This window comes from Equus asinus, chromosome 20, assembly GCF_041296235.1.
Source record: "Equus asinus isolate D_3611 breed Donkey chromosome 20, EquAss-T2T_v2, whole genome shotgun sequence".
Classification (NCBI taxonomy): Eukaryota; Metazoa; Chordata; class Mammalia; order Perissodactyla; family Equidae; genus Equus; species Equus asinus.
The window spans coordinates 19,882,250-19,902,471 of NC_091809.1; the positions used below are offsets into that span (position 1 = coordinate 19,882,250).

At 37.1% G+C, this 20,222-nt stretch overlaps 2 pseudogenes; both read right to left on the reverse strand.

Annotated features, from left to right (window-relative positions):
* Positions 1 to 11,626: 11,626 nt before the first annotated feature.
* LOC139041196 (olfactory receptor 7G1-like) lies at positions 11,627 to 12,598 on the reverse strand (annotated as a pseudogene).
* A 6,458-nt stretch (positions 12,599 to 19,056) lies between these two features.
* On the reverse strand, positions 19,057 to 19,993 carry LOC106823656 (olfactory receptor 7G1-like; annotated as a pseudogene).
* Between the last annotated feature and the right edge of the window lie 229 nt (positions 19,994 to 20,222).

Here is a 20,222-nt window from a genome sequence, read left to right on the forward strand (position 1 = left end):
TACCCTTGTCTTGTGCCTGTTCTCAGAGGAGTGGCTTTCAGTTTTTCATTGTTAAGTATGATGTTGGCTGCGGGTTTGTGATATATAGCCTTTATTACATTGAGGTACTTTCCTTCTATACCTACTTTAATGATTTTTTATCATAAATGGATGTTGGATCTTGTCAACTTCTTTCTTTACATCTATTGAGATGATCAAGTGGTTTTTATTCCTCATTTTGTTAATGTGGTGTATCACATTGATTGATTTGAAGATGTTGAACCATCCCTGCATCCCTAGTATAAATATCGGTTGATCATGGTGTACATTATTTTTAATGTATTGCTGTATTCGGTTTGCCAATATTTTGTTGAGGATTTTTGCATGTATGTTCATCAGCGATATTGGCCTGTAGTTTTTCTTCCTTGTGTTGTGCTTCTCTGGGTTTGGGATCACGGTGATGTTGGCCTCATAAAACACATTAGGAAGTGTTCCATCGTCAGTTGTTTGGAATACTTTGAGAAGGATATGTATTAAATCTTCTTTGAATGTTTGGTAGAATTCTCCAGAGAAGCCATCTGGTCCTGGGCTTTTATTTTGGGGGAGGTTTTTGATTACTGTTTCAATTTATTCACTTGTGAATGGTGTATACAGATTCTCCATTTCTTCTTGATTCAGTTTTGGGAGGTTGTATGAGTCTAAGAATTTATCCATTTCTTCTAGATTGTGCAATTTCTTGGCATATATTTTTTCATGCTATTCTCTTATAATCCTTTGTATTTCTGTGGTACCCATTGTAATTTCTCCTCTTTCATTTCTAATTTTATTTATTTAAGCTTTCTGTCTTTTTTCCTTAGTGAGTCTAGCTAAAGTTTTGTCAATTTTATTTATCTGCTCAAAGAACTAGCTGTTTGTTTCTTTGATCAATTTCACTGTTTTTTTTTTGTTTGTTTGTTTCAGTTTCATTTATTTCTGCTATTATTTTTATTATTTCCCTCCTGCTGACTCTGGTATTTGTTCTTCTTTTTTAATTCTGTTAGGTGTAGTTTGAGATTTCTTATTTAAGTTTTTTCTTGTTTGTTAAGTTGGGCTTGTATTGCTAAGAATTTCCCTCTTAGGATTGCTTTTGCTGCATGTTATATAAGTTGGTATGGTGTATTTTCATTTTCATTTGTTTCCTGAAATTGTTTTTATTTTTCCTTTAACTTCTTCAATGATCCATTGGTTGTTCAGTAACATATTGTTTAGTCTCCACATATTTATCACTTTCTCAGCTTTTCTCTTGTCATTGATTTCTAGTTTTATAGAAAAAAGTTTGGAAACAATGCTTGTTATGATTTCAATTGTTCTCAAATTTATTAAGGCTTACCTTGTTTCCCAAAATATGGTCTATCCTTGAGAACGTTCCCTGTGCACTTAAGAAGGTGCTTTCTTCTGTTTGGGGATGGAGTGTTCTATGTATATCTATTAAGTCCACCCGATCTAGTTTTTCATTTAAATCCACTATTTCCTGGTGACTTTCTAGCTGGATGATCTATCCATTGATGTAAGTGGAGTGTTAAGGTCCACAACTATTATTGTGTTGTTGTTAATATCTCATTTCAGGTTTGTTAATAGTTGCTTTATGTACTTTGGTGCTCCTATGTTGGGTGTATATATATGTACCAGTGTTGTATCTTCTTGTAGTGTGTCCCTTTTATATGCTGCTCTTCTTTGCCTCTTATTGCCTATTTTATCCTGAAGTCTACTTTGTCTGATATAAATATGGTGACACTTGCTTTATTTCGTTTGCCGTTAGCTTGGAGTATCACCTTCCATGCCTTCACTCTGAGCCTGTGTTTGTCTGTAGAGTTGAGATGTGTTTCCTAGAGGCAGCATACTGTTTCATCTTTCGATTGGAGAATTCACTCCATTTACATTTAGGGTGATTACTCATATATGAAGGCTTAATGCTGTCATTTTATCACTCATTTTCCAGTTCTGTATTTCCCTTGTTTCTTGTCCCATGTAGCTCAGACTACCAAAAACTGGTAGTTTTCTATGAGTTTTCTCTTCATTTATCTTTTATCATTTGCATCTTTGTTCTGATCATTAGTTTAGTGGTTACCATGAGGTTTCCATTAAAAAAGTCTCAGCTGATTCCATCCTTTTCCTATCCCCCTTCTAAGTTATTGTTGTCATAACTTATTCCATCTTATGTTGTTAATTTGTGGTTAAAATGACAAGATTTATTTATTTTTGATGTTTTCCTTCTGTTTATCTTAAATGTTATAATTAAGTGTTTGCTAACCTGTTCTGATAGAGAGCTGCAATTTTCTGCTTTTGTCTGCCTGTTTATCTCCTTGCTCCATGCTTTGTAAACCCTTTCTCTTTTTTTCAGATATCAGGGACTTCTTGAAAATTTCTTGTAGGGAGAGTCTTCTGGTGATGAGTTAGCTCCTTAGGCTTTTATTTATCTGGTAAAGTTTTATTTATCCATCATATCTGAAGGATATTTTTACTAGATAGAGTGTACTTGGCTGAAAGTTTTTGTCTTTCAGCATTTTGAAATATATCATTCCACTCTCTCCTGGCCTGTAAAGTTTCTACTGAGAAATCCACTGATAGCCTGATAGGGGTTCCCTTGTATGTTATTTTCTTCTGCCTTGCTGCCCTTTATATTGTTTCTTTGTCATTGACTTTTGAAAGTTTTGTTATGCTGTGACTTGGAAAAGGTCTTTTTACATTGATATAATTAGGAGTTATCTTAACTTGTTTTACTTGTATTTCCAGCTCCCTCTGCAGGTTTGGGAACTTCTCAGCTATTATTTCTTTGAACAAGCTTTCTGATCCACTCTCCTCTTCTCCCTCTGGGATACCTATAATCCTCATGTTGTATTTCCTAATTGAGTCAGATATTTCTTGGAGAATTTCTTCATTTCTTTTTAGTCTTAGTTCTCTCTCTTCCTCCATTTGAAGCAATTCTATATTTCTGTCCTCCAGCTTGCTAATTCTGTCTTCCATAATAATCAGCTCTGTTATTCAGGGAGTCCAGATTTTTCTTTATCTCATTCATTGTGTTTTTCTTCTCCAGCTTTTCTGATTGGTTTTTCCTTATAGTTTCAGTCTATTTTGTGAATAATTACCTATGTTCATTGGTTTTGTTGATGATTTCATTGAACTGTCTGTCTGTATTTTTTTGTAAGCACTTGAGTTATTTTATCATAGCTTTTTGATTTCTCTGTAATTTAGATTATAAATTTCTATGCCTTCAGGATTGGTTTCTCAGTGCTTGGTATTTTCCATCTGGTCTGGAGTAGTATATTTCTTCATACAATTTGATGGCATGGATTTGTGCCTTTGCATATTGATAATATCTGGTCATAGCCTGCATCTGCCACCACTGCAGGGGTCAAGAGCTGTGTATTCTGAGTCTGCCATGATCCTTGGCATCTGTGCCTGTCCTTCGGAATCTATGCTCACTCACAGCTGCTGCTTTTCTAAGCTATGTGTGGACTTTCTGGCTGATGGTTTGAACTGGAGCACCACACAGGGGGAGGGGTGTGTTCTTTCACCTGCAAGATCCTGGGGCATTCTCACTTGGCCCTTGTTATCTGCTCTCTTGGGGTGCTGGCTTGATGATGACACCCCCACAATACCTTAGCCACCTCTGTGTGGGGCTTTCCCACAGGCTGTGAGGGGACTTGGAGAGTGAAGGTGTTCCTGTGGAGAGCCTCCCCTCCTCCCTTTTTTCTCAGAGCCACATGCAACCTTGCACCCTGGGTCACTGCCATTCTGGAGGGAGAGGAGATCCCCTTACCTCTTGCCATTTCCTCCAGTGGGCCTAGCACTTCCACCTTCAGATGTATAGTTGTGTGGGTCTCTCAGATGCCTTTTGTGTTGTGTGAGTATCCTCTGTAGGTTCATGAATGTCCTTTTCACTGTATCATAGAGGAGAAAGTCTAAGGGAAGACTTCATGCAGCCATGATGCCAATGTCTTTTTAATTTTTTTATTGATTGTTATTTTTTGAGATTCATAATAGTTTGCATCATTGTGAAATTTCAGTTGTACATTGATTCTTATCTGTCACCACACAAGGGCTCCCCTTCACCCCCATGCCCACCCCCAATGCCCCTTCCCCTAGTAACCTAGAACTGTTTTATTTGTCCATGTGTCTGTTTATATTCTACATATGAGTGAAATCATATGGTGTTTATCTTTCTCAGTCTGGCTTATTTCACTTAGCACAGTACCCTCCAGGTCCATCCATGTTGTTGCAAATGGGATGATTTAGTCTTTTTTTTATGCCTGAGTAGTATTACATTTTATATATGTACCATGTCTTCTTTATCCAATCATCAGTCAGTGGGCATGTTTCCACGTCTTGGCTATTGTGAATAGTGCTGCAATGTACATAAGGGTACATATGTTACTTTAGATTGTAGATTTCAAGTTGTTGGGTAGATACCCAGTAATGGGATAGCTGGATCATATGGTATTTCTATTTTTAGTTTTTTGATAAATCTCCATGCTGTTTTCTATAGTGGCTGCACCAGTTTGCATTTCCAGCAGCAGTGTATGAGCATTCCCCTTTCTCTACATATCCTCCAACATTTGTTGTTTTTTGTCTTGGTAATTATAGCCATTCTGACTGGTGTAAGGTGGTATCTTAGCGTAGTTTTGCTTTGATTTTTCTTAATGATTAGTATAATATTGAGCACCTTTTAATGTGTTTGTTGGCCACCTGTACATCTTCCTTGGAATAATGTCTGTTCATATCCTCTGACATTTTTTTTATTGGGTTTTGTTGTTGTTGTTGTTGTTGAGTTGTGTGAGTTCTTTATATATTTTGGAGATCAACCCCTTGTCTGATAAATGATTTGCAATTCCCACAGTTGGTGGGTTGTGTTTCCATTTTGTTGATGGATTCCTTTGCTTTGAAAAAGCTTCTTGTTCTGATGTAGTCCAATTTATTAACTTTTTCTTTTGTTTCCTTTAGCCGAGTAGACATAGTATTTGCAAAGATGTGGCTAAGACCAACGTGAAAGAGTGTACTGCCTATATTTTCTTCTAGGAGTTTTATGGTTTCAGGTCTTACATGCAAATATTTAATCCATTTAGTGTTACTTTTTGTGTATGGTGCAAGATAATTGTCTACTTTCACTCTTTTGCATGTGACTGTCCAGTTTCCCCAAAACCATTTGTTAAAGAGACTCTTCTTTCTCCATGGTATCTTCTAAGCTCCTTTGTCAAAGATTAACTGTCCATAGATGTGTGGTTTAATTTCTGGGCCTTCAATTCTGATCTATTGATATGTTTGTCTATTTTTGTTCTACTATGCTGTTTTGATTACTGTAGCTCTATAGTATCTTCGGGACTCAGAAATTGTGATGCCTCCAGCTTTTTTATTTTTCTGGAGATTGCTTTGGCTATGTCTTTTGTTGTTCCATATAAATTTTTGATTCTTTGTTTTATTTCTGTGAAGAGTGTCCTTGGGATTTTGATTGGAATTGCATTGAATCTGTAGATTGATTTAGGTAGTATGGACATTTTGACTGTTCATTCTCCCAACCCATGAATGTGGAATATCTTTCCATTTCTTTATGTCTTCTTCAATTTATTTCAATAATATCTTGTAGTTTTCAGTGTACAGGCCTTTCACTACTTTGGTTAAGTTTATTCCTAAGTATTTTCTTCTTTTTACTGCAATTTTAAATGGGATTATATTCTTGATTGATTTTCTGCTAGTTTGTTGTGAGTATATAGGAATGCAACTGATTTTTTAAAATTGGTTTTGTACTCTGCAACTTTTCTGTAGCTGTTGATTATTTCTAATAGTTTTTCTGGTGGATTCTTTAGGGTTTTCTATATATAGAATTATATCATCTGCAAAAAGCGAAAGTTTCACTTCTTCTTTTCCAATTTGGATTCCTTTTATTTCTTTTTCTTGCCTAATTTCTCTGTCCAATGCCTCCAGTACTATGTTGAATAGGAGTGGCGAAGGTGGGCACATTTGTCTCCTTCCTGTTCTCAGAGGGATGGTTTTCTGTTTCTCACCATTAAGTATGATGTTGGCTGTGGGTTTGTGGTATATGGCCTTTATTACGTTGAGGTATTTTCCTTCAATACCCATGTTATTGAGAGTTTTTATCATAAATGGATGTTGGACCTTGACAAATGCTTTCTCTGCATCTGTTGAGATGATCATGTGATTTTTATTTCTCATTTTGTTAATGGGGTGTATCACATTGATTGATTTGAGGATATCGAAGCATTCCTGTGTCCCTGTAATGAATTCCACTTGATCGTGGTGTACAATTCTTTTAATGCATTGCTGTCTTCTATTTGCCAATATTTTGTTGAGGATTTTTTCATCTAAGTTCTTCAGTGATATTGGCCTTTAGTTTTCCTTCTTTGCGTTGTACTTGTCTGGTTTTGGTATCAGCATAACATTGGCCTCATAGAATGTTAGGAAGTGTTCCATCTTCTTCAATTTTTTGGAATAGTTTGAGAAGGATAGGTATTAAATTTTCTTTGTTTAGTTGAATTCTCCAGAGAATCCATTTGGTCCCGGACTTTTGTTATTTGGGAGGTTTTTGATTACTGTTTCAATCTCCGTACTTGTGATTGTCTATTTAGGTTTTCTGTTTCTTCTTGATTCAGTTTGGGAAGGTTGTATGAGTCTAGGAATTCATCCATTTCTTCTAGGTTATTGAGTTTGTGAGCATACAGTTTTTCATAGTATTCTTATAATCCTTTGTATTTCTGCAGTATCTATTGTAATTTCTCCTCTTTCATTTCTAATTTTATTTATTTGAGGTTTCCCTCTTTTTTTTGGTGAGTTTGGCTAAGGGTTTGTCACCTTTGTTTATCTTCTCAAAGAACCAGTTCTTAGTTTAATTAATCCTTTGTACTGTGTTTTAGTCTCTATTTCATTTATTTCTGCTCTGATTTTTGTTATTTCCCTCCTTCTGCTGACTTTAGACCTTGTCTGTTCTTCTTTTTCTAGCTCTGTTATGTGCATTTTAGGACTGCTTATTTGAGATTTTTCGTGTTTATTGAGGTTGGCCTGTATTGCTATGAATTTCCCTCTTGACCACTTCTGCTGCATCTCATCAGAGTTGGTATGTTGTATTTTCATTTTCTTTTGTTTCTAGGTACCTTTTTAGTCTCTCTTTGATTTTTTCATTGATCCAATGGTTGTTCACTAGAATGTTGTTTAGTCTCCACATATTTGTAACTTTCCCAGTTATTTTCTTGTAGTGGATTTCTAGTTTCATAACATTGTGGTTCAGAAAATGTGCTTCATATGATTTCAATCTTCTTAAAATTTTTGAAGCTTGCCTTGTTTCTGATCATACGGTCTATCTTTGAGAATGTTCCATGGGCACTCAAGAAGAATGTGTATTCTGCTGTTTGTGTATGGAATGCTCTCCATATATCTACTAAGTCCCATCCAGTTAAGTGTTTAATTTAAATCTACTATTTCTGTGTTGATTTTTTGTCTGGACGATCTGTCCATTGAAGTAAGTGGGGTACTGAGGTGCCCTACTGTTATTGTGTTGCTGTTAATTTCCCCCTTTAGATTTGTTAATAATTGCTTTATTTACTTTGGTGCCCCTGTATTAGGTTCATATATATTAATAACCGTTATTTCCTCTAGTTGGAATATCCTTTTTATCATTATATGCTGCCTCTCTTTGTCTCTCATTGTCTTTTTTAACTTGAAGTCTGCTTTGTCTGATGAAAGTTTCACACACCTGCTTTCTTTTCTTGACCATTAGCTTGGAATATTGTTTTCCATCCCTTCACTCTAAGCCAATGTCTGTCTTTGGAGCTGAGGTGTATTTCCTGGAAGCCACATATGGTTGGGTCTTGTGTTTTAATCCATCCGGCTATTCTGTGTCTTTTGATAGGAGAATTCAAATCATTTACATTTAGAGTGATTATTGTTGTATGAAGGCCTGATGCTGCCATTTTGTCTCTTGTTTTCTGGTTGTTCCACATTTCTACTTTTTCTCTTCCTTTGTATTTCTGACTGCCATTTCATTTTGTTGGTTTTCTGAGGGGGATTTCTCAGTTTTCTCTCTTTTTGTGAATTGTGGCTCTGCTCTGATTTTTTGTCTAGTGGTTACCATGAGGATTATGTGAAAGATATTGGAGATGAGATAGTCCATTTTCTTATAGCCTCTTATCTCCATTAACCTAAGTAGGTTCCTTCTCTTTCCTTTCCCTTCCTCTCCCCTTCTGTCTATTTATCTCCTTACACAAATTGCTGTTACAAATTTTTCTGTTTTTAATTTTGTGAGTTTGTGGCTAAGTTGAAGTGTTGATAATTACTTTTGATGCTTTCTTTCACTTTCTCTTTTAGGTTGTTATTGGGTCCTTGCTTTCTGGTTCGGGTAGAGAGCTGAAGGTTTATGATCATGTCTGTCTATTTATCTCCTTGCTCAAAACTTTGTAGACCTTTGCCTTTTCATTGCTGGTGTGAGGGCATCTTTAATTATTTCTTGTAGCGGAAGTCTAGTGGCAATGATCTCCCTCAGCTTTTGTTTATCTGAGAAGCTTTTATTTCTCCATTTTATCTGAAGGAAAGTTTTGTTGTATAGAGTATTCTTGGCTGAAATTTTTGTCTTTCAGTATTTTGAATATATCATTCCATTCTCTCTTAGCCTGTAGGGTTTCTGACGAGAAATCTGCTGAAAGCCTGATAAGGTTTCCTTTCTAGGTTATTTTCTTCTACCTTGCTACTCCTAGTATGTTTTTTTACTACATATTTTTGCTATTATATGCCTTGGAGAAGGTCTTGTAGCATTGATGAAGTTGGGCATTCAGTTAGTTTCACTTATCTGTAAATCTGAAACTATCTCCACGTTTGAGAAGTTCTCAGCAATTATTTCTTTCAACAAACTCTCTGATCCTTTCTCCCTCACTTCTCCCTCTTGACTACCTATAATCCTTATGTTGCTTATTCCTAATTGAGTCAGATATTTCTCAATGAATTCCTTCATTTTTTTAAATCTTATTTCTATCTCCTCCTTCACCTGTAGCATTTGCACATTTTTATCATCAAGAAGACTAATTCTTTCCTCCATAAGATCAGTTGTATTTCTTAATGATTTGAGATCATTTTTTATTTAATTGAGTTTTTAATATCAGAATTTCTGCCTTATTTTATAATTTCAATCTCTTTGGTGAAGAGATTGATCTTATTGCTGAGCTCCTTGAATTGTCTTTCTGTGTTTTCTTGTAAGTCAGTAAGTTTCATTATGATGGTTATTTTGAATTCTCTGTCATTTAAGTTGTATGTTTCTGTGCCTTCAATGTTGTTTTCTGGAGAATTATCATTTTCCTTCTGGTCTGAATCGTTACTGCAGTTTCTCATGGTGTTAGATGAACTAATCTTTTGTCAGGGCACTTGTGGTATTCTTAGGACACATATCCCCCCTCTTACCTCTAGGGGGAGGGCAGAGCAGCATCTCTGGCCCCATCCCATCTGCTGGAAGAATGAGAAGAATGTATATTCTGATGTTTGAGGATGGAATGTTCTATATATATCTATTAAGTCTATCTGATCTAGTGTTTCATTTAATTCCACTATTTCCTTGTTGACTTTCTGTCTGGATGATCTATCCATTGGTGTAAGTGGGGAGGAGGTCCCCTACTATTATTGTGTTGCTATTTTTTCTCCCTTTAGGTCTGTTAATACTTGCTTTATATACTTTGGTTTTCCTGTGTTAGGTATATATGTATTCATAAGTGTTACGTCCTCTTGGTGGAATACACCGTGTATCATTATATGGTGTCCCTCTTTGTTTGTCATTGTTTTTTATCTTGAAGTCTTCTTTGCCTGTTTAAGTATGGCAATACTTGCTTTCTTTTGTTTGCCATTTGCTTTGAATATCATCTTACTTTACCTTCACTGTGAGCCTATGTTTGTCCTTAGAACTGAGATATGTTTCCTGGAGGCAATATATTTTGGGCTTTGTTTTTTAATCCATGAAGCTACTCTGTGTCTTTTGATAGGGTAACTCAATCCATTTAAATTTAGAATGATTATTGATCTATGAGGGTTTAAAACTGCTATTTTATTTCTTGTTTTCCAGTTGTTCTATATTTCCCTTGTTTCTTTTCTCTTGTATTTCTGACTGCCATTTTAGTTCGTAATTCCCTGTGACGGTTTTCTCAGTTTTCTCTTTATTTAAGAATTATGGCTCTGTTCTGAGTTTTTGGTTAGTAGTTATCACAAGGTTTCCTGTATAGAAGATCTCATAGATGAGATACTCCATTTTCTGATAACTTCTTATCTCCGTTAGCCTAAGGAGGTTTCATTCCTTTCTTCTTCCCTTTTTGAGTTATTGTTGTCACCAATTATTCTTTTTTGAGTTTTGAATTTGTGACTAAACTGTAGTGTTTATAGTTATTTTTGATGCTTTCCTTCTCTTTATCTTTTATGTAATAATTAAGTGCTTGCTAAGCTGTTCTTATAGAATGCTGCAATTTTCTAATTCTGTCTGTCTATTTAGCTCCTTACACAAAGATTTTTGAACGTTTGCCTTTTTTGTTTCGAGTCTAAGGGCTTCCTTCATCAGTTCTTATAAGGGAGGTCTAGTGGTGATGAATTCTTTCAGCTTTTGTTTATCTTGGAATGATTTCATTTCTCCATTATATCTGAAGGATAGTTTCACTGGAAAGAGTATTTTTTGCTGAAAGTTTTGTCTTTTAGTATTTTGAATATATAATTCCATTCTCTTCTAGCCTGTAAGCCTTCTACTGAGAAATCCTCTGAAAGCCTGATCGGGATTCCTTTGTGGATTATTCTCTTCTGACATGCTGACTTTTAATAGTTTTTCTTTGTCATTGACTTTTGCCAGCTTTACTATTATGCACCATGGAGAAAATCTTTTTGCATTGATGTAATTAGAAGTTATATTGACTTCATGCACTTGTAAGTCCAGTTCTTCCCCCTGGTTTGGGAAATTCTCAGCTATTATTTCTTTGAACAGGCTCTCTTCTCTGTAATTTCTCTTCTCTGTAATCTTTACTGTAATTTTTCATGGTGTTTGATGAACTGATTCTTTGCTGGCATATTTGTAGTAGGACCAGCTCACAGATTCCACTTGCCACCACTGGGGTGAAGCAATATTTGTGTTTCTGATCCAACCTCATCTGCTGGAAGTTGTGAGAGTACAGTGGACACTCCCTCACTCTGGGATAGTGTTCATGCATGTGTGAAACTGCCACCACATCTGCTTATGCTCATGTTGGTTACTGCACTTGATTTGTGGGACTCCTTTGTGGGGTCTGAGCCAAGGCCACTCACTGGGCCTGTGGTGGCATGATAGGCACTCCCGCAGGCTGGTATAGCATTTACCCTGACCTATACTACTTCTCCCACTTTTCTTTTTCTGATGTCCCAGCAGCTCACCTTCTAAGGACCCCATCAAAGACACTGAGCTTAAGGAGCACAACTCATTTTTGAAATACCAGAAAGCTGTACAAAGAGCAATTTAGGTTTAAACCCCAAGTTAAAATTCTCTTACCCATTACATTATCTAGTCATTTTAGAAGAAGTTGATGATACAAGAATCAGACAATCTGGCTCACTCAGAATTTCTGTCACTTTTACTCATTCTAGATAACCCAGTCCAAAGAAGGTGACACAGTCACAGAAGAGGAAGTGTCCTATGTTTTAGCTTTCTCAAGGCCTCCTTTGTGTTCCTGTTCCTCAGGCTATAGGTGAAGAGATTCACCTTTTGAGGGAAAATAGTGTACATCATTGAAGCCAATGCAGTGTTTTTGGTAGAGTTAGTAAGATCAGAACTGATGTACTCCTAAAAAAGCTGCCCCAAAGAATAAAGAGGCAACTGAGACTTGAGACCCACATGTGGGGAAAGCTTTATATTTTCTACCCACTCATGGCATTCTTAAAACAGAGAAGACCATATGAGTATGAGAGAAAATGATTCCACACACAGTAATACTACCAAATACACTAGTTGCAAAATATATCAGAATGTTATTGATGAGGGTATCAGAACATGCAAACTTGATGAGGTGACCTACTTCACAAAAAATGCTGGAATTTCCAGGCCCATGTAGAAAGTCCACTGCAACACCATCTGACTGTGGAGGAGGACATACCCAATGCTAATGAACATGGAGAATAGAATCAGTAGTCCACAGAAGTGGAAGTTCATGGTTATCTGTACCTCAGGGGGTGACAAATGGCCACATAGTGATCATAAGCCATTACTTCAAGAAGAAAATTTTCCAAACTTGCAAAAGTCAGGATAAAATTATGTAAGGCAGGTTGTATAAGTGATGCCCTGACTCTGTGCTTGAATAGTCATGAACATCTTTGAGATCATGGTTGTGCTTAAACAGATGTCAGTAAATGACAGATTACAGACAAAGAAATGCATAGGAGTGTGCAGGTGGGAATCAGAGATGATAGTCAGGACAATTAGTAGGTTTTCCAGGATGGCGACCATGCATATGGACAGGAACAGAATGAAGAGAAGAGGCTGTAGTTCTGGATCCTCTTCACATCCATAAGAAGGAATTCTGAAATATCTGTTTTGTTTCTGGGTCCCATGTTGTTGATGAATCTGATGGGAAAGGTGGACTGACAACATAATCATATGTCTGTTTTCTGGTCCAGCAGAAGAAACATCACCAGACGGAAACACTATTTTGAGATGCGATGTACACTAATAGGGAGAAACAAGAATAAATGCCCTCTGTATGCATATTATTCTGTTACTTAAAAAAAATCTTGAAACATATAGCTCAGTGTCTTCCATTGTTAATTCCCACAAGAGTTGACTGGTGGTCATTTTTTTACATTATACTATACATATTACTCAGATTATTTGAAACAATTAGTAATCTTATAAAGAGAAACAGACTAGGGAGGCAGCTGAAGATTCTGTCTGGAGCCCCTGAAACCTCAGAGACAGGCACTTGAGACAATACATAGGTCAAGAACCACGAATGGGAAGAAAAGTCACCTTTACCAACATCCTGCCTTCCACCACCACAAGATTTCAAGTAAATATCACAGAAATTTGTAACAATCATATTGTTTTAGAAAAATCAGATTTCTACTCAGAAGGAAAATGGGCTCAGTGATAGTAGAGTGAATATGAGATTAGCAAATGAAAGCTTTTTTATTATTCGTGCAAAGTACAAAAAACGTGATGAAGAGAGGCAGGAGGACAGCGAACGACTTAGTTCTAATCATCTGATGTATGTACTCTCATCACAGTTTTCCCTGGATGAACTTGTAGTAAAATACATGCCCTCACTTTCAACTATTGACTAAAGGAATTTAGGTTTCCTAGCTGACATCACCGTGAAATTATGTTTGATATGTCCCCTGAACGTACCATCTGGGCGATCTGTCCTCAGGAAGGCCAGAGAGATTGAGTGAGACCCAGGCTCCCAAGAAAGAGGGATCACCCAAAAGAGGAAGCTCAGATGGGCTACTTTCTTTCACAGGAAGGACAGTTGAAGGAGGTGGTCACAAGCAGATTGTAGTCTCTGTGTACCTAGATGCTCAATTTTCAAAGCTCCTCATTAGCCAAGCTATTTTATTTTCACTGAGATCCCAAGACAGTGCAAATCCTTAGAGATGAAGTCTTTAGAAGGGAGGAATTCAAGATGGCTGCTTCTCTGACCCTATGAGACCAGGCACACCGTGTATTTTTCTCCATTTGTATCTGCTCATCTCCATTTCAAATTCTTGGCAAATATGGACACACCATTATTTTCTAACTGGATTCCGGTCTTCTTTCCTTAGTTATGAACAAAGACATTGTTATTTAATTAAGGGCATCAGGAATTCAGATACACACTGGAGGGGTGAAAATATAGTGTGTATCACATATATACACACACTATATATACACTATATATTATATAAATAATGTATTTTAAAATAAAGTGAAGTTATTGTAAAAATCCAAGCACTCTAAATATTTCTTGAAACTTAATCTTCACTGTGTGTATTTTATATAGTAGATTATTATCTGTTCTCTGTAATGACTCTATCTCTGATCAATACAGAGAGATCTGTTACTACCTTTTTAGATTTTCACAATCTTCTCTAATTTCACCACAGTAGTTTCGATATAGTTTTCTTCGCCTTGGGGGACTGTGGATTGAACATTAGCATAAACATAAAATTTACCATCTTAACCATATTTAAGTATACAATTCATTAATGTTAAGTACTTCTCATTGTTGTGCAGAAATCTTCTCATCTGGCAAAAATAAAACTCTATATCATGTAAATAAGGCCCAAATCCCCTGGTCCTCTCAGCCCCTGGTAAACACCATTCCACATTTTGCTTTCCAAATTTGAATACTCTAAGTACTTCATGTAAATGGAATCATTTGGTATTTTTATTTCTGTAACTGGCTTTTTTACTTAGTGTGATGTCCTCAAGGTTCATCCATGTTGTGAAATCTGTGAGAATGTCTTTCCTTTTTAAGGCTAAATAATATTCCATTGTATGTATATACCATCTTTTGTTTATCCAGTGTTCACCAATGCACACCCCAATGGCTTACTCCACAGAGGACCCTGGAAGCTTTCACCACTGAGGAAACCAACAGACATTTCAGCAGCTTCAGATTCTCCACAGCCTTTGTCACTAAGTGTCCTGCATGTCTTTCCTTTCAAAGACTCCGACAGCTTGAGTCCTACCCCATCCTTACCTCCAGGATGACTTGATCCTGAAATCCAGATGGCCACTGAGCATACACCTACAGCTGGCTCCAGCACCCACGGTTGCACATGTGCACGTAGCCAGTCCCATTTCCTGTCACTGTCCCCTACCCCCATGCACACCCATGGCTATCCCTGTAGTGGCACAAATGCATACCACTAGCCCCAGAAATCACAGCTGTGCATACACAGGCAGAGAGACTCAAGCTGTATTGCTGTACTCTTGCACCATGTGTGTACCCACAGCTGACCCTGCCAATGGCCATGGCCCTCATCACAATGCAATTGTCCACAGGTGGCTTGTGCCACCATGCAGGAGACTGCAGTCAGCACTCTTACCCTGGCTACAAGTTAGTTGGTGCCAGTCAGCTAAAAATAAGTTGACTGTGGTAAAAGAAGTCCCAGTGTCTGTCAATTAGAATCACGTAGTACATTGTAATACAATTTGACTGCTTTTCTGATAACTCACAGTTTACTGTAACAATATTGAAATCAATGACCAGAATTTCACCAAATTTCCCATAATGTTGGAAAATATGTCAAAATGAGTACTTTGAGATTGGGAAAAGTTGATAGTGATATCCTATAAGAGGACTAAAACATGCTTACTACATGTTTAGTGTAATTTTTTATTGTGGTAAAATATATATATAACATAAAATTTGCAATTTGATTTTAAGTGTGAAATTTTGGGAGAAAATTGCATTCACAATATAAATAAGACATCTTACATTGGGACAGAGGTAAATATAAGACATATTGATCAGAAGATGGAGCCCAGAAAGAAACCAACACATAAATGGATAGTTTATGAAGGAACATCAAAATGAATCTGGATTCCTGTCTCACAGCAAAGGCAAAACTAAATCTCATGAAGAATATTGTTTCAAATGTAAAAGCCAGAACAGTAAACCCTTGTGGTTGAAGTAACTGTGAGTTTCATGAACAAGACCTATTCAGTGCAAGCCATTTTGGAAAACAATGGCAAATTCAGCTACACTAAAAATAAGCACTCTGGTCATCAAAAATAAATAAATAAATAAAACTATAAAAACTATAAAAGACATCCCAAAACAAGGCAAATATCTAAAAAGAAATTTTCAGTGCTTATCACTAAGATTAATATTCTGATAAAAGAGGTCACAAGCATCAATTAGAAAAAGATAAACAGCATGGTAGAAGTCCAGAAACAGATATTTAACAGAGTATAAAATAAATACGTGAAAAACACTATCTACTATATATAGTAAGAGACATATATATTAATGAAATCTTTTTATACCCAGCAGATTACCAGTATACTTGAAAATGTCTTGGTGATGATGTGATTGACCAGGACTTTCTAATGTATGTGTACGTGTGTTCATTGACTTCAGAAAACTCTTTGGAACTGCTTAAAGAGGAAAAGTGCTACTTTATATTCAATATTACCATCTCAATTATAATAAACTCTCTAATTTCCACCAGGAGACATATAAGAGAATATTCAAACAGGTTTACTCATAACACCAGGAAACTGGTTACAAAAAGTATAAAATTTCCAGAGTATCAGAAAGGATACCTATTTTGAAAAGATACCATAAACAGTGTAAAAAATCCAGAGTATTGGAAATGAATTAGTTACTGCTACTATGAACAATATGATTGAATACAAAAAGTGCAACAAAGAGGAAAAACGTCAGGACATGAAATATATACCCTAAGATTTAGCAAGTTGGAAAACAGGCAGATTTACAAATTGGACAGGAATACACAGAAGGGTGATAAGTCAAAGATTTTTAAACCCATTGCCTGTTTCATAGGAAAAATATGATCAAATACTGGAAATTTTATAAAATGCAACCTAAAAGAACTTTAAAGAAAATTATAAGTACAGAATACAGGATAGCATCTGACACTTGACGTGACAGAGTGTTGTGACTGGAAGACACTTCAGGTGCATTCTATAATGGTGGCATGGCTCTATTTTTAACCCCTAGATAGATAAATGAGTTTTTATTATGTTATTATTCTTTCAGAACTACAGGTAGATTTTTATTCAGTACTTAATATTATATTAAAAAGTAAAATTAGGGGCCGGCTCCATGGCCGAGTGGTTAAGTTCACGCGCTCCGCTGCGGCCGCCCAGGGTTCGGATCCTGGGCACGGACATGGCACCGCTCGTCAGGCCACGTTGAGGCGGCGTCCCACATCCCACAACTAGAAGGACCTGCAACTAAGATACACAACTATGTACGGGGCGGGGGGGGGGGGGGGGGGGGGGAGGATTGGGAAATAAAGCAGAAAAAAAAAAAAAAAGATTGGCAACAGTTGTTAACCTAGGTGCCAATCTTTAAAAAAAAAAAAAAGTAAAATTAAAGAAAGGTCTGTCATATCCTTAATTCTAAATACATTCTCCCATATTCATTCAATATGGAATTCACGCACTTCAGACTTCAGAGGTCATCAGAATCTCACAGGGTGCTTACTGAAGAGGCTCATCCCTCACATGTTTCCATAGAGATTCAAAGTTGGTAGTTCTTCAGTAAGATTTGGAAACATGTCGTATGTGCAAAAGTCCCAGGTGATTCAACTCTGTGGGTATCCTCTGAACAGCAGTGCAGGAGGCACTGCACTAGGAGGTACCATGATTCCCAGGCAAAGCTGTATTCCAGATGTGCTACTAAAAATAAAACAACCTCCTCAGCCTCCAATGATGACCAGAACACAAGGATCTCATTTGCTCTCCTTTGAGACTTTCACTTTTCGCCCCACATGCATAGAGAGCCTTCTTTGAAGTATTGTGATTACAAGAAATGTGATCAACCTAATTGTGCTAACCGCCCTTTCTCCTCTCTTGTTTTGCACTCAACAACTCCTTCTCACAGTAAAGTATTTCTCCATACAATAAATTTCCTTGTAAAGACACATCAAAAAGTTTTGCATGAGAACCCTGAGTGCAGCTAATGTTCTAAGACATCAGTGATATAATTAATTTTATTCAAGTGTGATCTTCATGAGGACACCAGCAGAGATAAATAAGAAACACAACAAGATCGATGATTAAGAAGAAAAGTGAAAATTCAGATATATTTTTACAAATCAGCCAATGAGAAAGTTTCAAAGCTAAGAAGATGCCAGATTACCAACCTTTGCTTCGCCTGCCTAAACAGTTTGTTTTTTTATTTCTCAGAGCAGCAAAAGAAAATGTGAAAAATAACATAAAAGAAAAATTTACTTGCTGAAGTATGTATTAACAATCCATGAGAACAGTAGGAATACAAATGTATAAACATAGGCAAGTATAGAACACAATGACACTAGTTAATTTTGTTAAGTACTTGACATGTGTCAGACATTGTCCTCAGTGTTTGCAGTGCTTGTGGAGGTGGACAAGAGACCAAGAGGAACACTTCATGCAGTCAATCTAAGATTCTCAAAGTAATCATTTTCTCCACATCAGGAAGGAGATATAGAAGAGGAATATGATCCTATTCACAGTGAAGGGATTTAAAGGTATATATTCTGGATGACCCTATACAATACTAAGTATCAAAAGACCTAAGGAAGAGGAGTCAGATTACCTTCTCTGGTCATGATGTCTTGCTATGATGTCTGCATCTGTTGCAGCCATCTGGGCCAGTGAAGGGAGCTTGTCCCAGTAAAAAAAGGCACCCATGGAGGAGTAAATGAATTTTCCTCTACATTTTCTACCTCTGAAGTCCCTGTAAGGTGAGATAACTCTCTTTATTGCCCTGGTATATTAGAATCAGGGTTACTTTCTCTAAGAAGAAACAATGACTTTCTCACTATTCAAAATCAAGTTCCTGACAATCATCTCTAACCTCTAATAATCACATTATAGCATGTTGATAGATGATAAAACTGAATATAATGGACGCTGATGTTGCCCTGCACAGGTACAGTTGACCAGCGACAGGTCTCAGGAATCACTGGAGTATGAAAGAACAACTCTTCCCATGTCTCACAGTAGACTTGTCTCTGGGGCATAATTCACATGGCCCTAGCCATGAGATCAGACACAATCAAGTCTTTGCTATGACCACAGACTTATTTGATCCTTCTCTGGACCTATCCAACATCTCCCATTTTTTCCTCTGATGTCTCAACAATATGAGCATAAACCTTGCTTCAGTTCACCTCCAAGGACCCCACCAAAGACACTGAGCTTAGGGAATGGAACTCATTTTTGAAACACAACAGCAGGTTGGGATTCAATCTGAAGTTGAAATTCACTTACCTTTTGTATTATCCAGTCATTTTAGAAGAAGTTGATGATACAAGAATCAGACATTCTGGCTTGCCCATATTTCTGTCACTTTGACTCATTCTAGAAACCTTAGTTCAAGGCAGGTCACACAGTCACCAAAGAGAAGATGTCCTACTGATGAGTTTTCTCAAGGCTCCCTTCACGTCCCTGTTCCTCAGGCTATAGATGAAAGGGTTCATCATTTGAGGGACAACAGTGTACATCATTGAAACCACTGCAGTGCTTCTAGAAGAGTTAGTGAGAGCAGAACTAATGTTAACTCCAAAGCCTGTCCCATAGAATAAAGAGTACTGAGAGGTGAGAACCACAGGTAGAGAAAGCTTTATAGTTTCTAGTCACTGATGATATTCTCAAAACAGAGGATACTATTTGAGCATAAGAGAAAATAATTCCACACACAGGAATACCACCAAATACACTGGTTGCAAAATACATCAGGATGTTATTGGTGAGGGTATCAGAACATGCAATCTTGATGAGCTGAACAACTTCACAGAAGAAGAGGGGGATTTCCAAGTCTGTGCAGAAGGACAGTCGCAACACCATCAGACTGTGGAGCAGGGCATCCAGAATGATAATAAACAGAGGGAGTAGAATCAGCAGTCCACAGAAGCGAGAGTTCATGATGATTGTGTACCTCAGGGGGTGGCAAATGGCCACGTAGTGGTCACAGGCCATTACTGCAAGAAGGCAACTTTCCAAACCGGCAAACACCAGGACAAAGCAGATCTGTGTCAGGCAGCCTGTATAAGTGATGCTCTGATTCTGTGTTTGGATGTTCACCAGCATCTTTGGGATCGTAGTTGTGCTTAAGCAGATGTCATCAATAGACAGATTGGAGAGAAAGACGTTCATGGGGGTGTGCAGATAGGAGTCAGAGCTGACAGCAAGGATGATGAGCAGATTTCCAAGGACGGTGACCAGGTATATGGACAAGAACAGACTGAAAAAGATGGACTGCAGTTCTGGATCCTCTGTCACTTTCATGAGACGGAAATGTGAAACATGTGTTTCATTTCTGTGATACATATTGTTGATGAATCTGATGGAAAATGTGGAGTTACAAGACAATTGAATGTATGTTTTCTAGACCAGTAGGAGGAGCATCGCCAGAGGCAAAAATCATCTTGAGAAGGGAAGGAGACTGAAAGATGGGAATAGAAAAGATGTGTGTGTGTATATTATTCTTTTCCTTTAAAAAAAGAAAATTTGAAGTTGATATAGCAGAATGCTAACAATCATTAATTCTAGAAAGGGT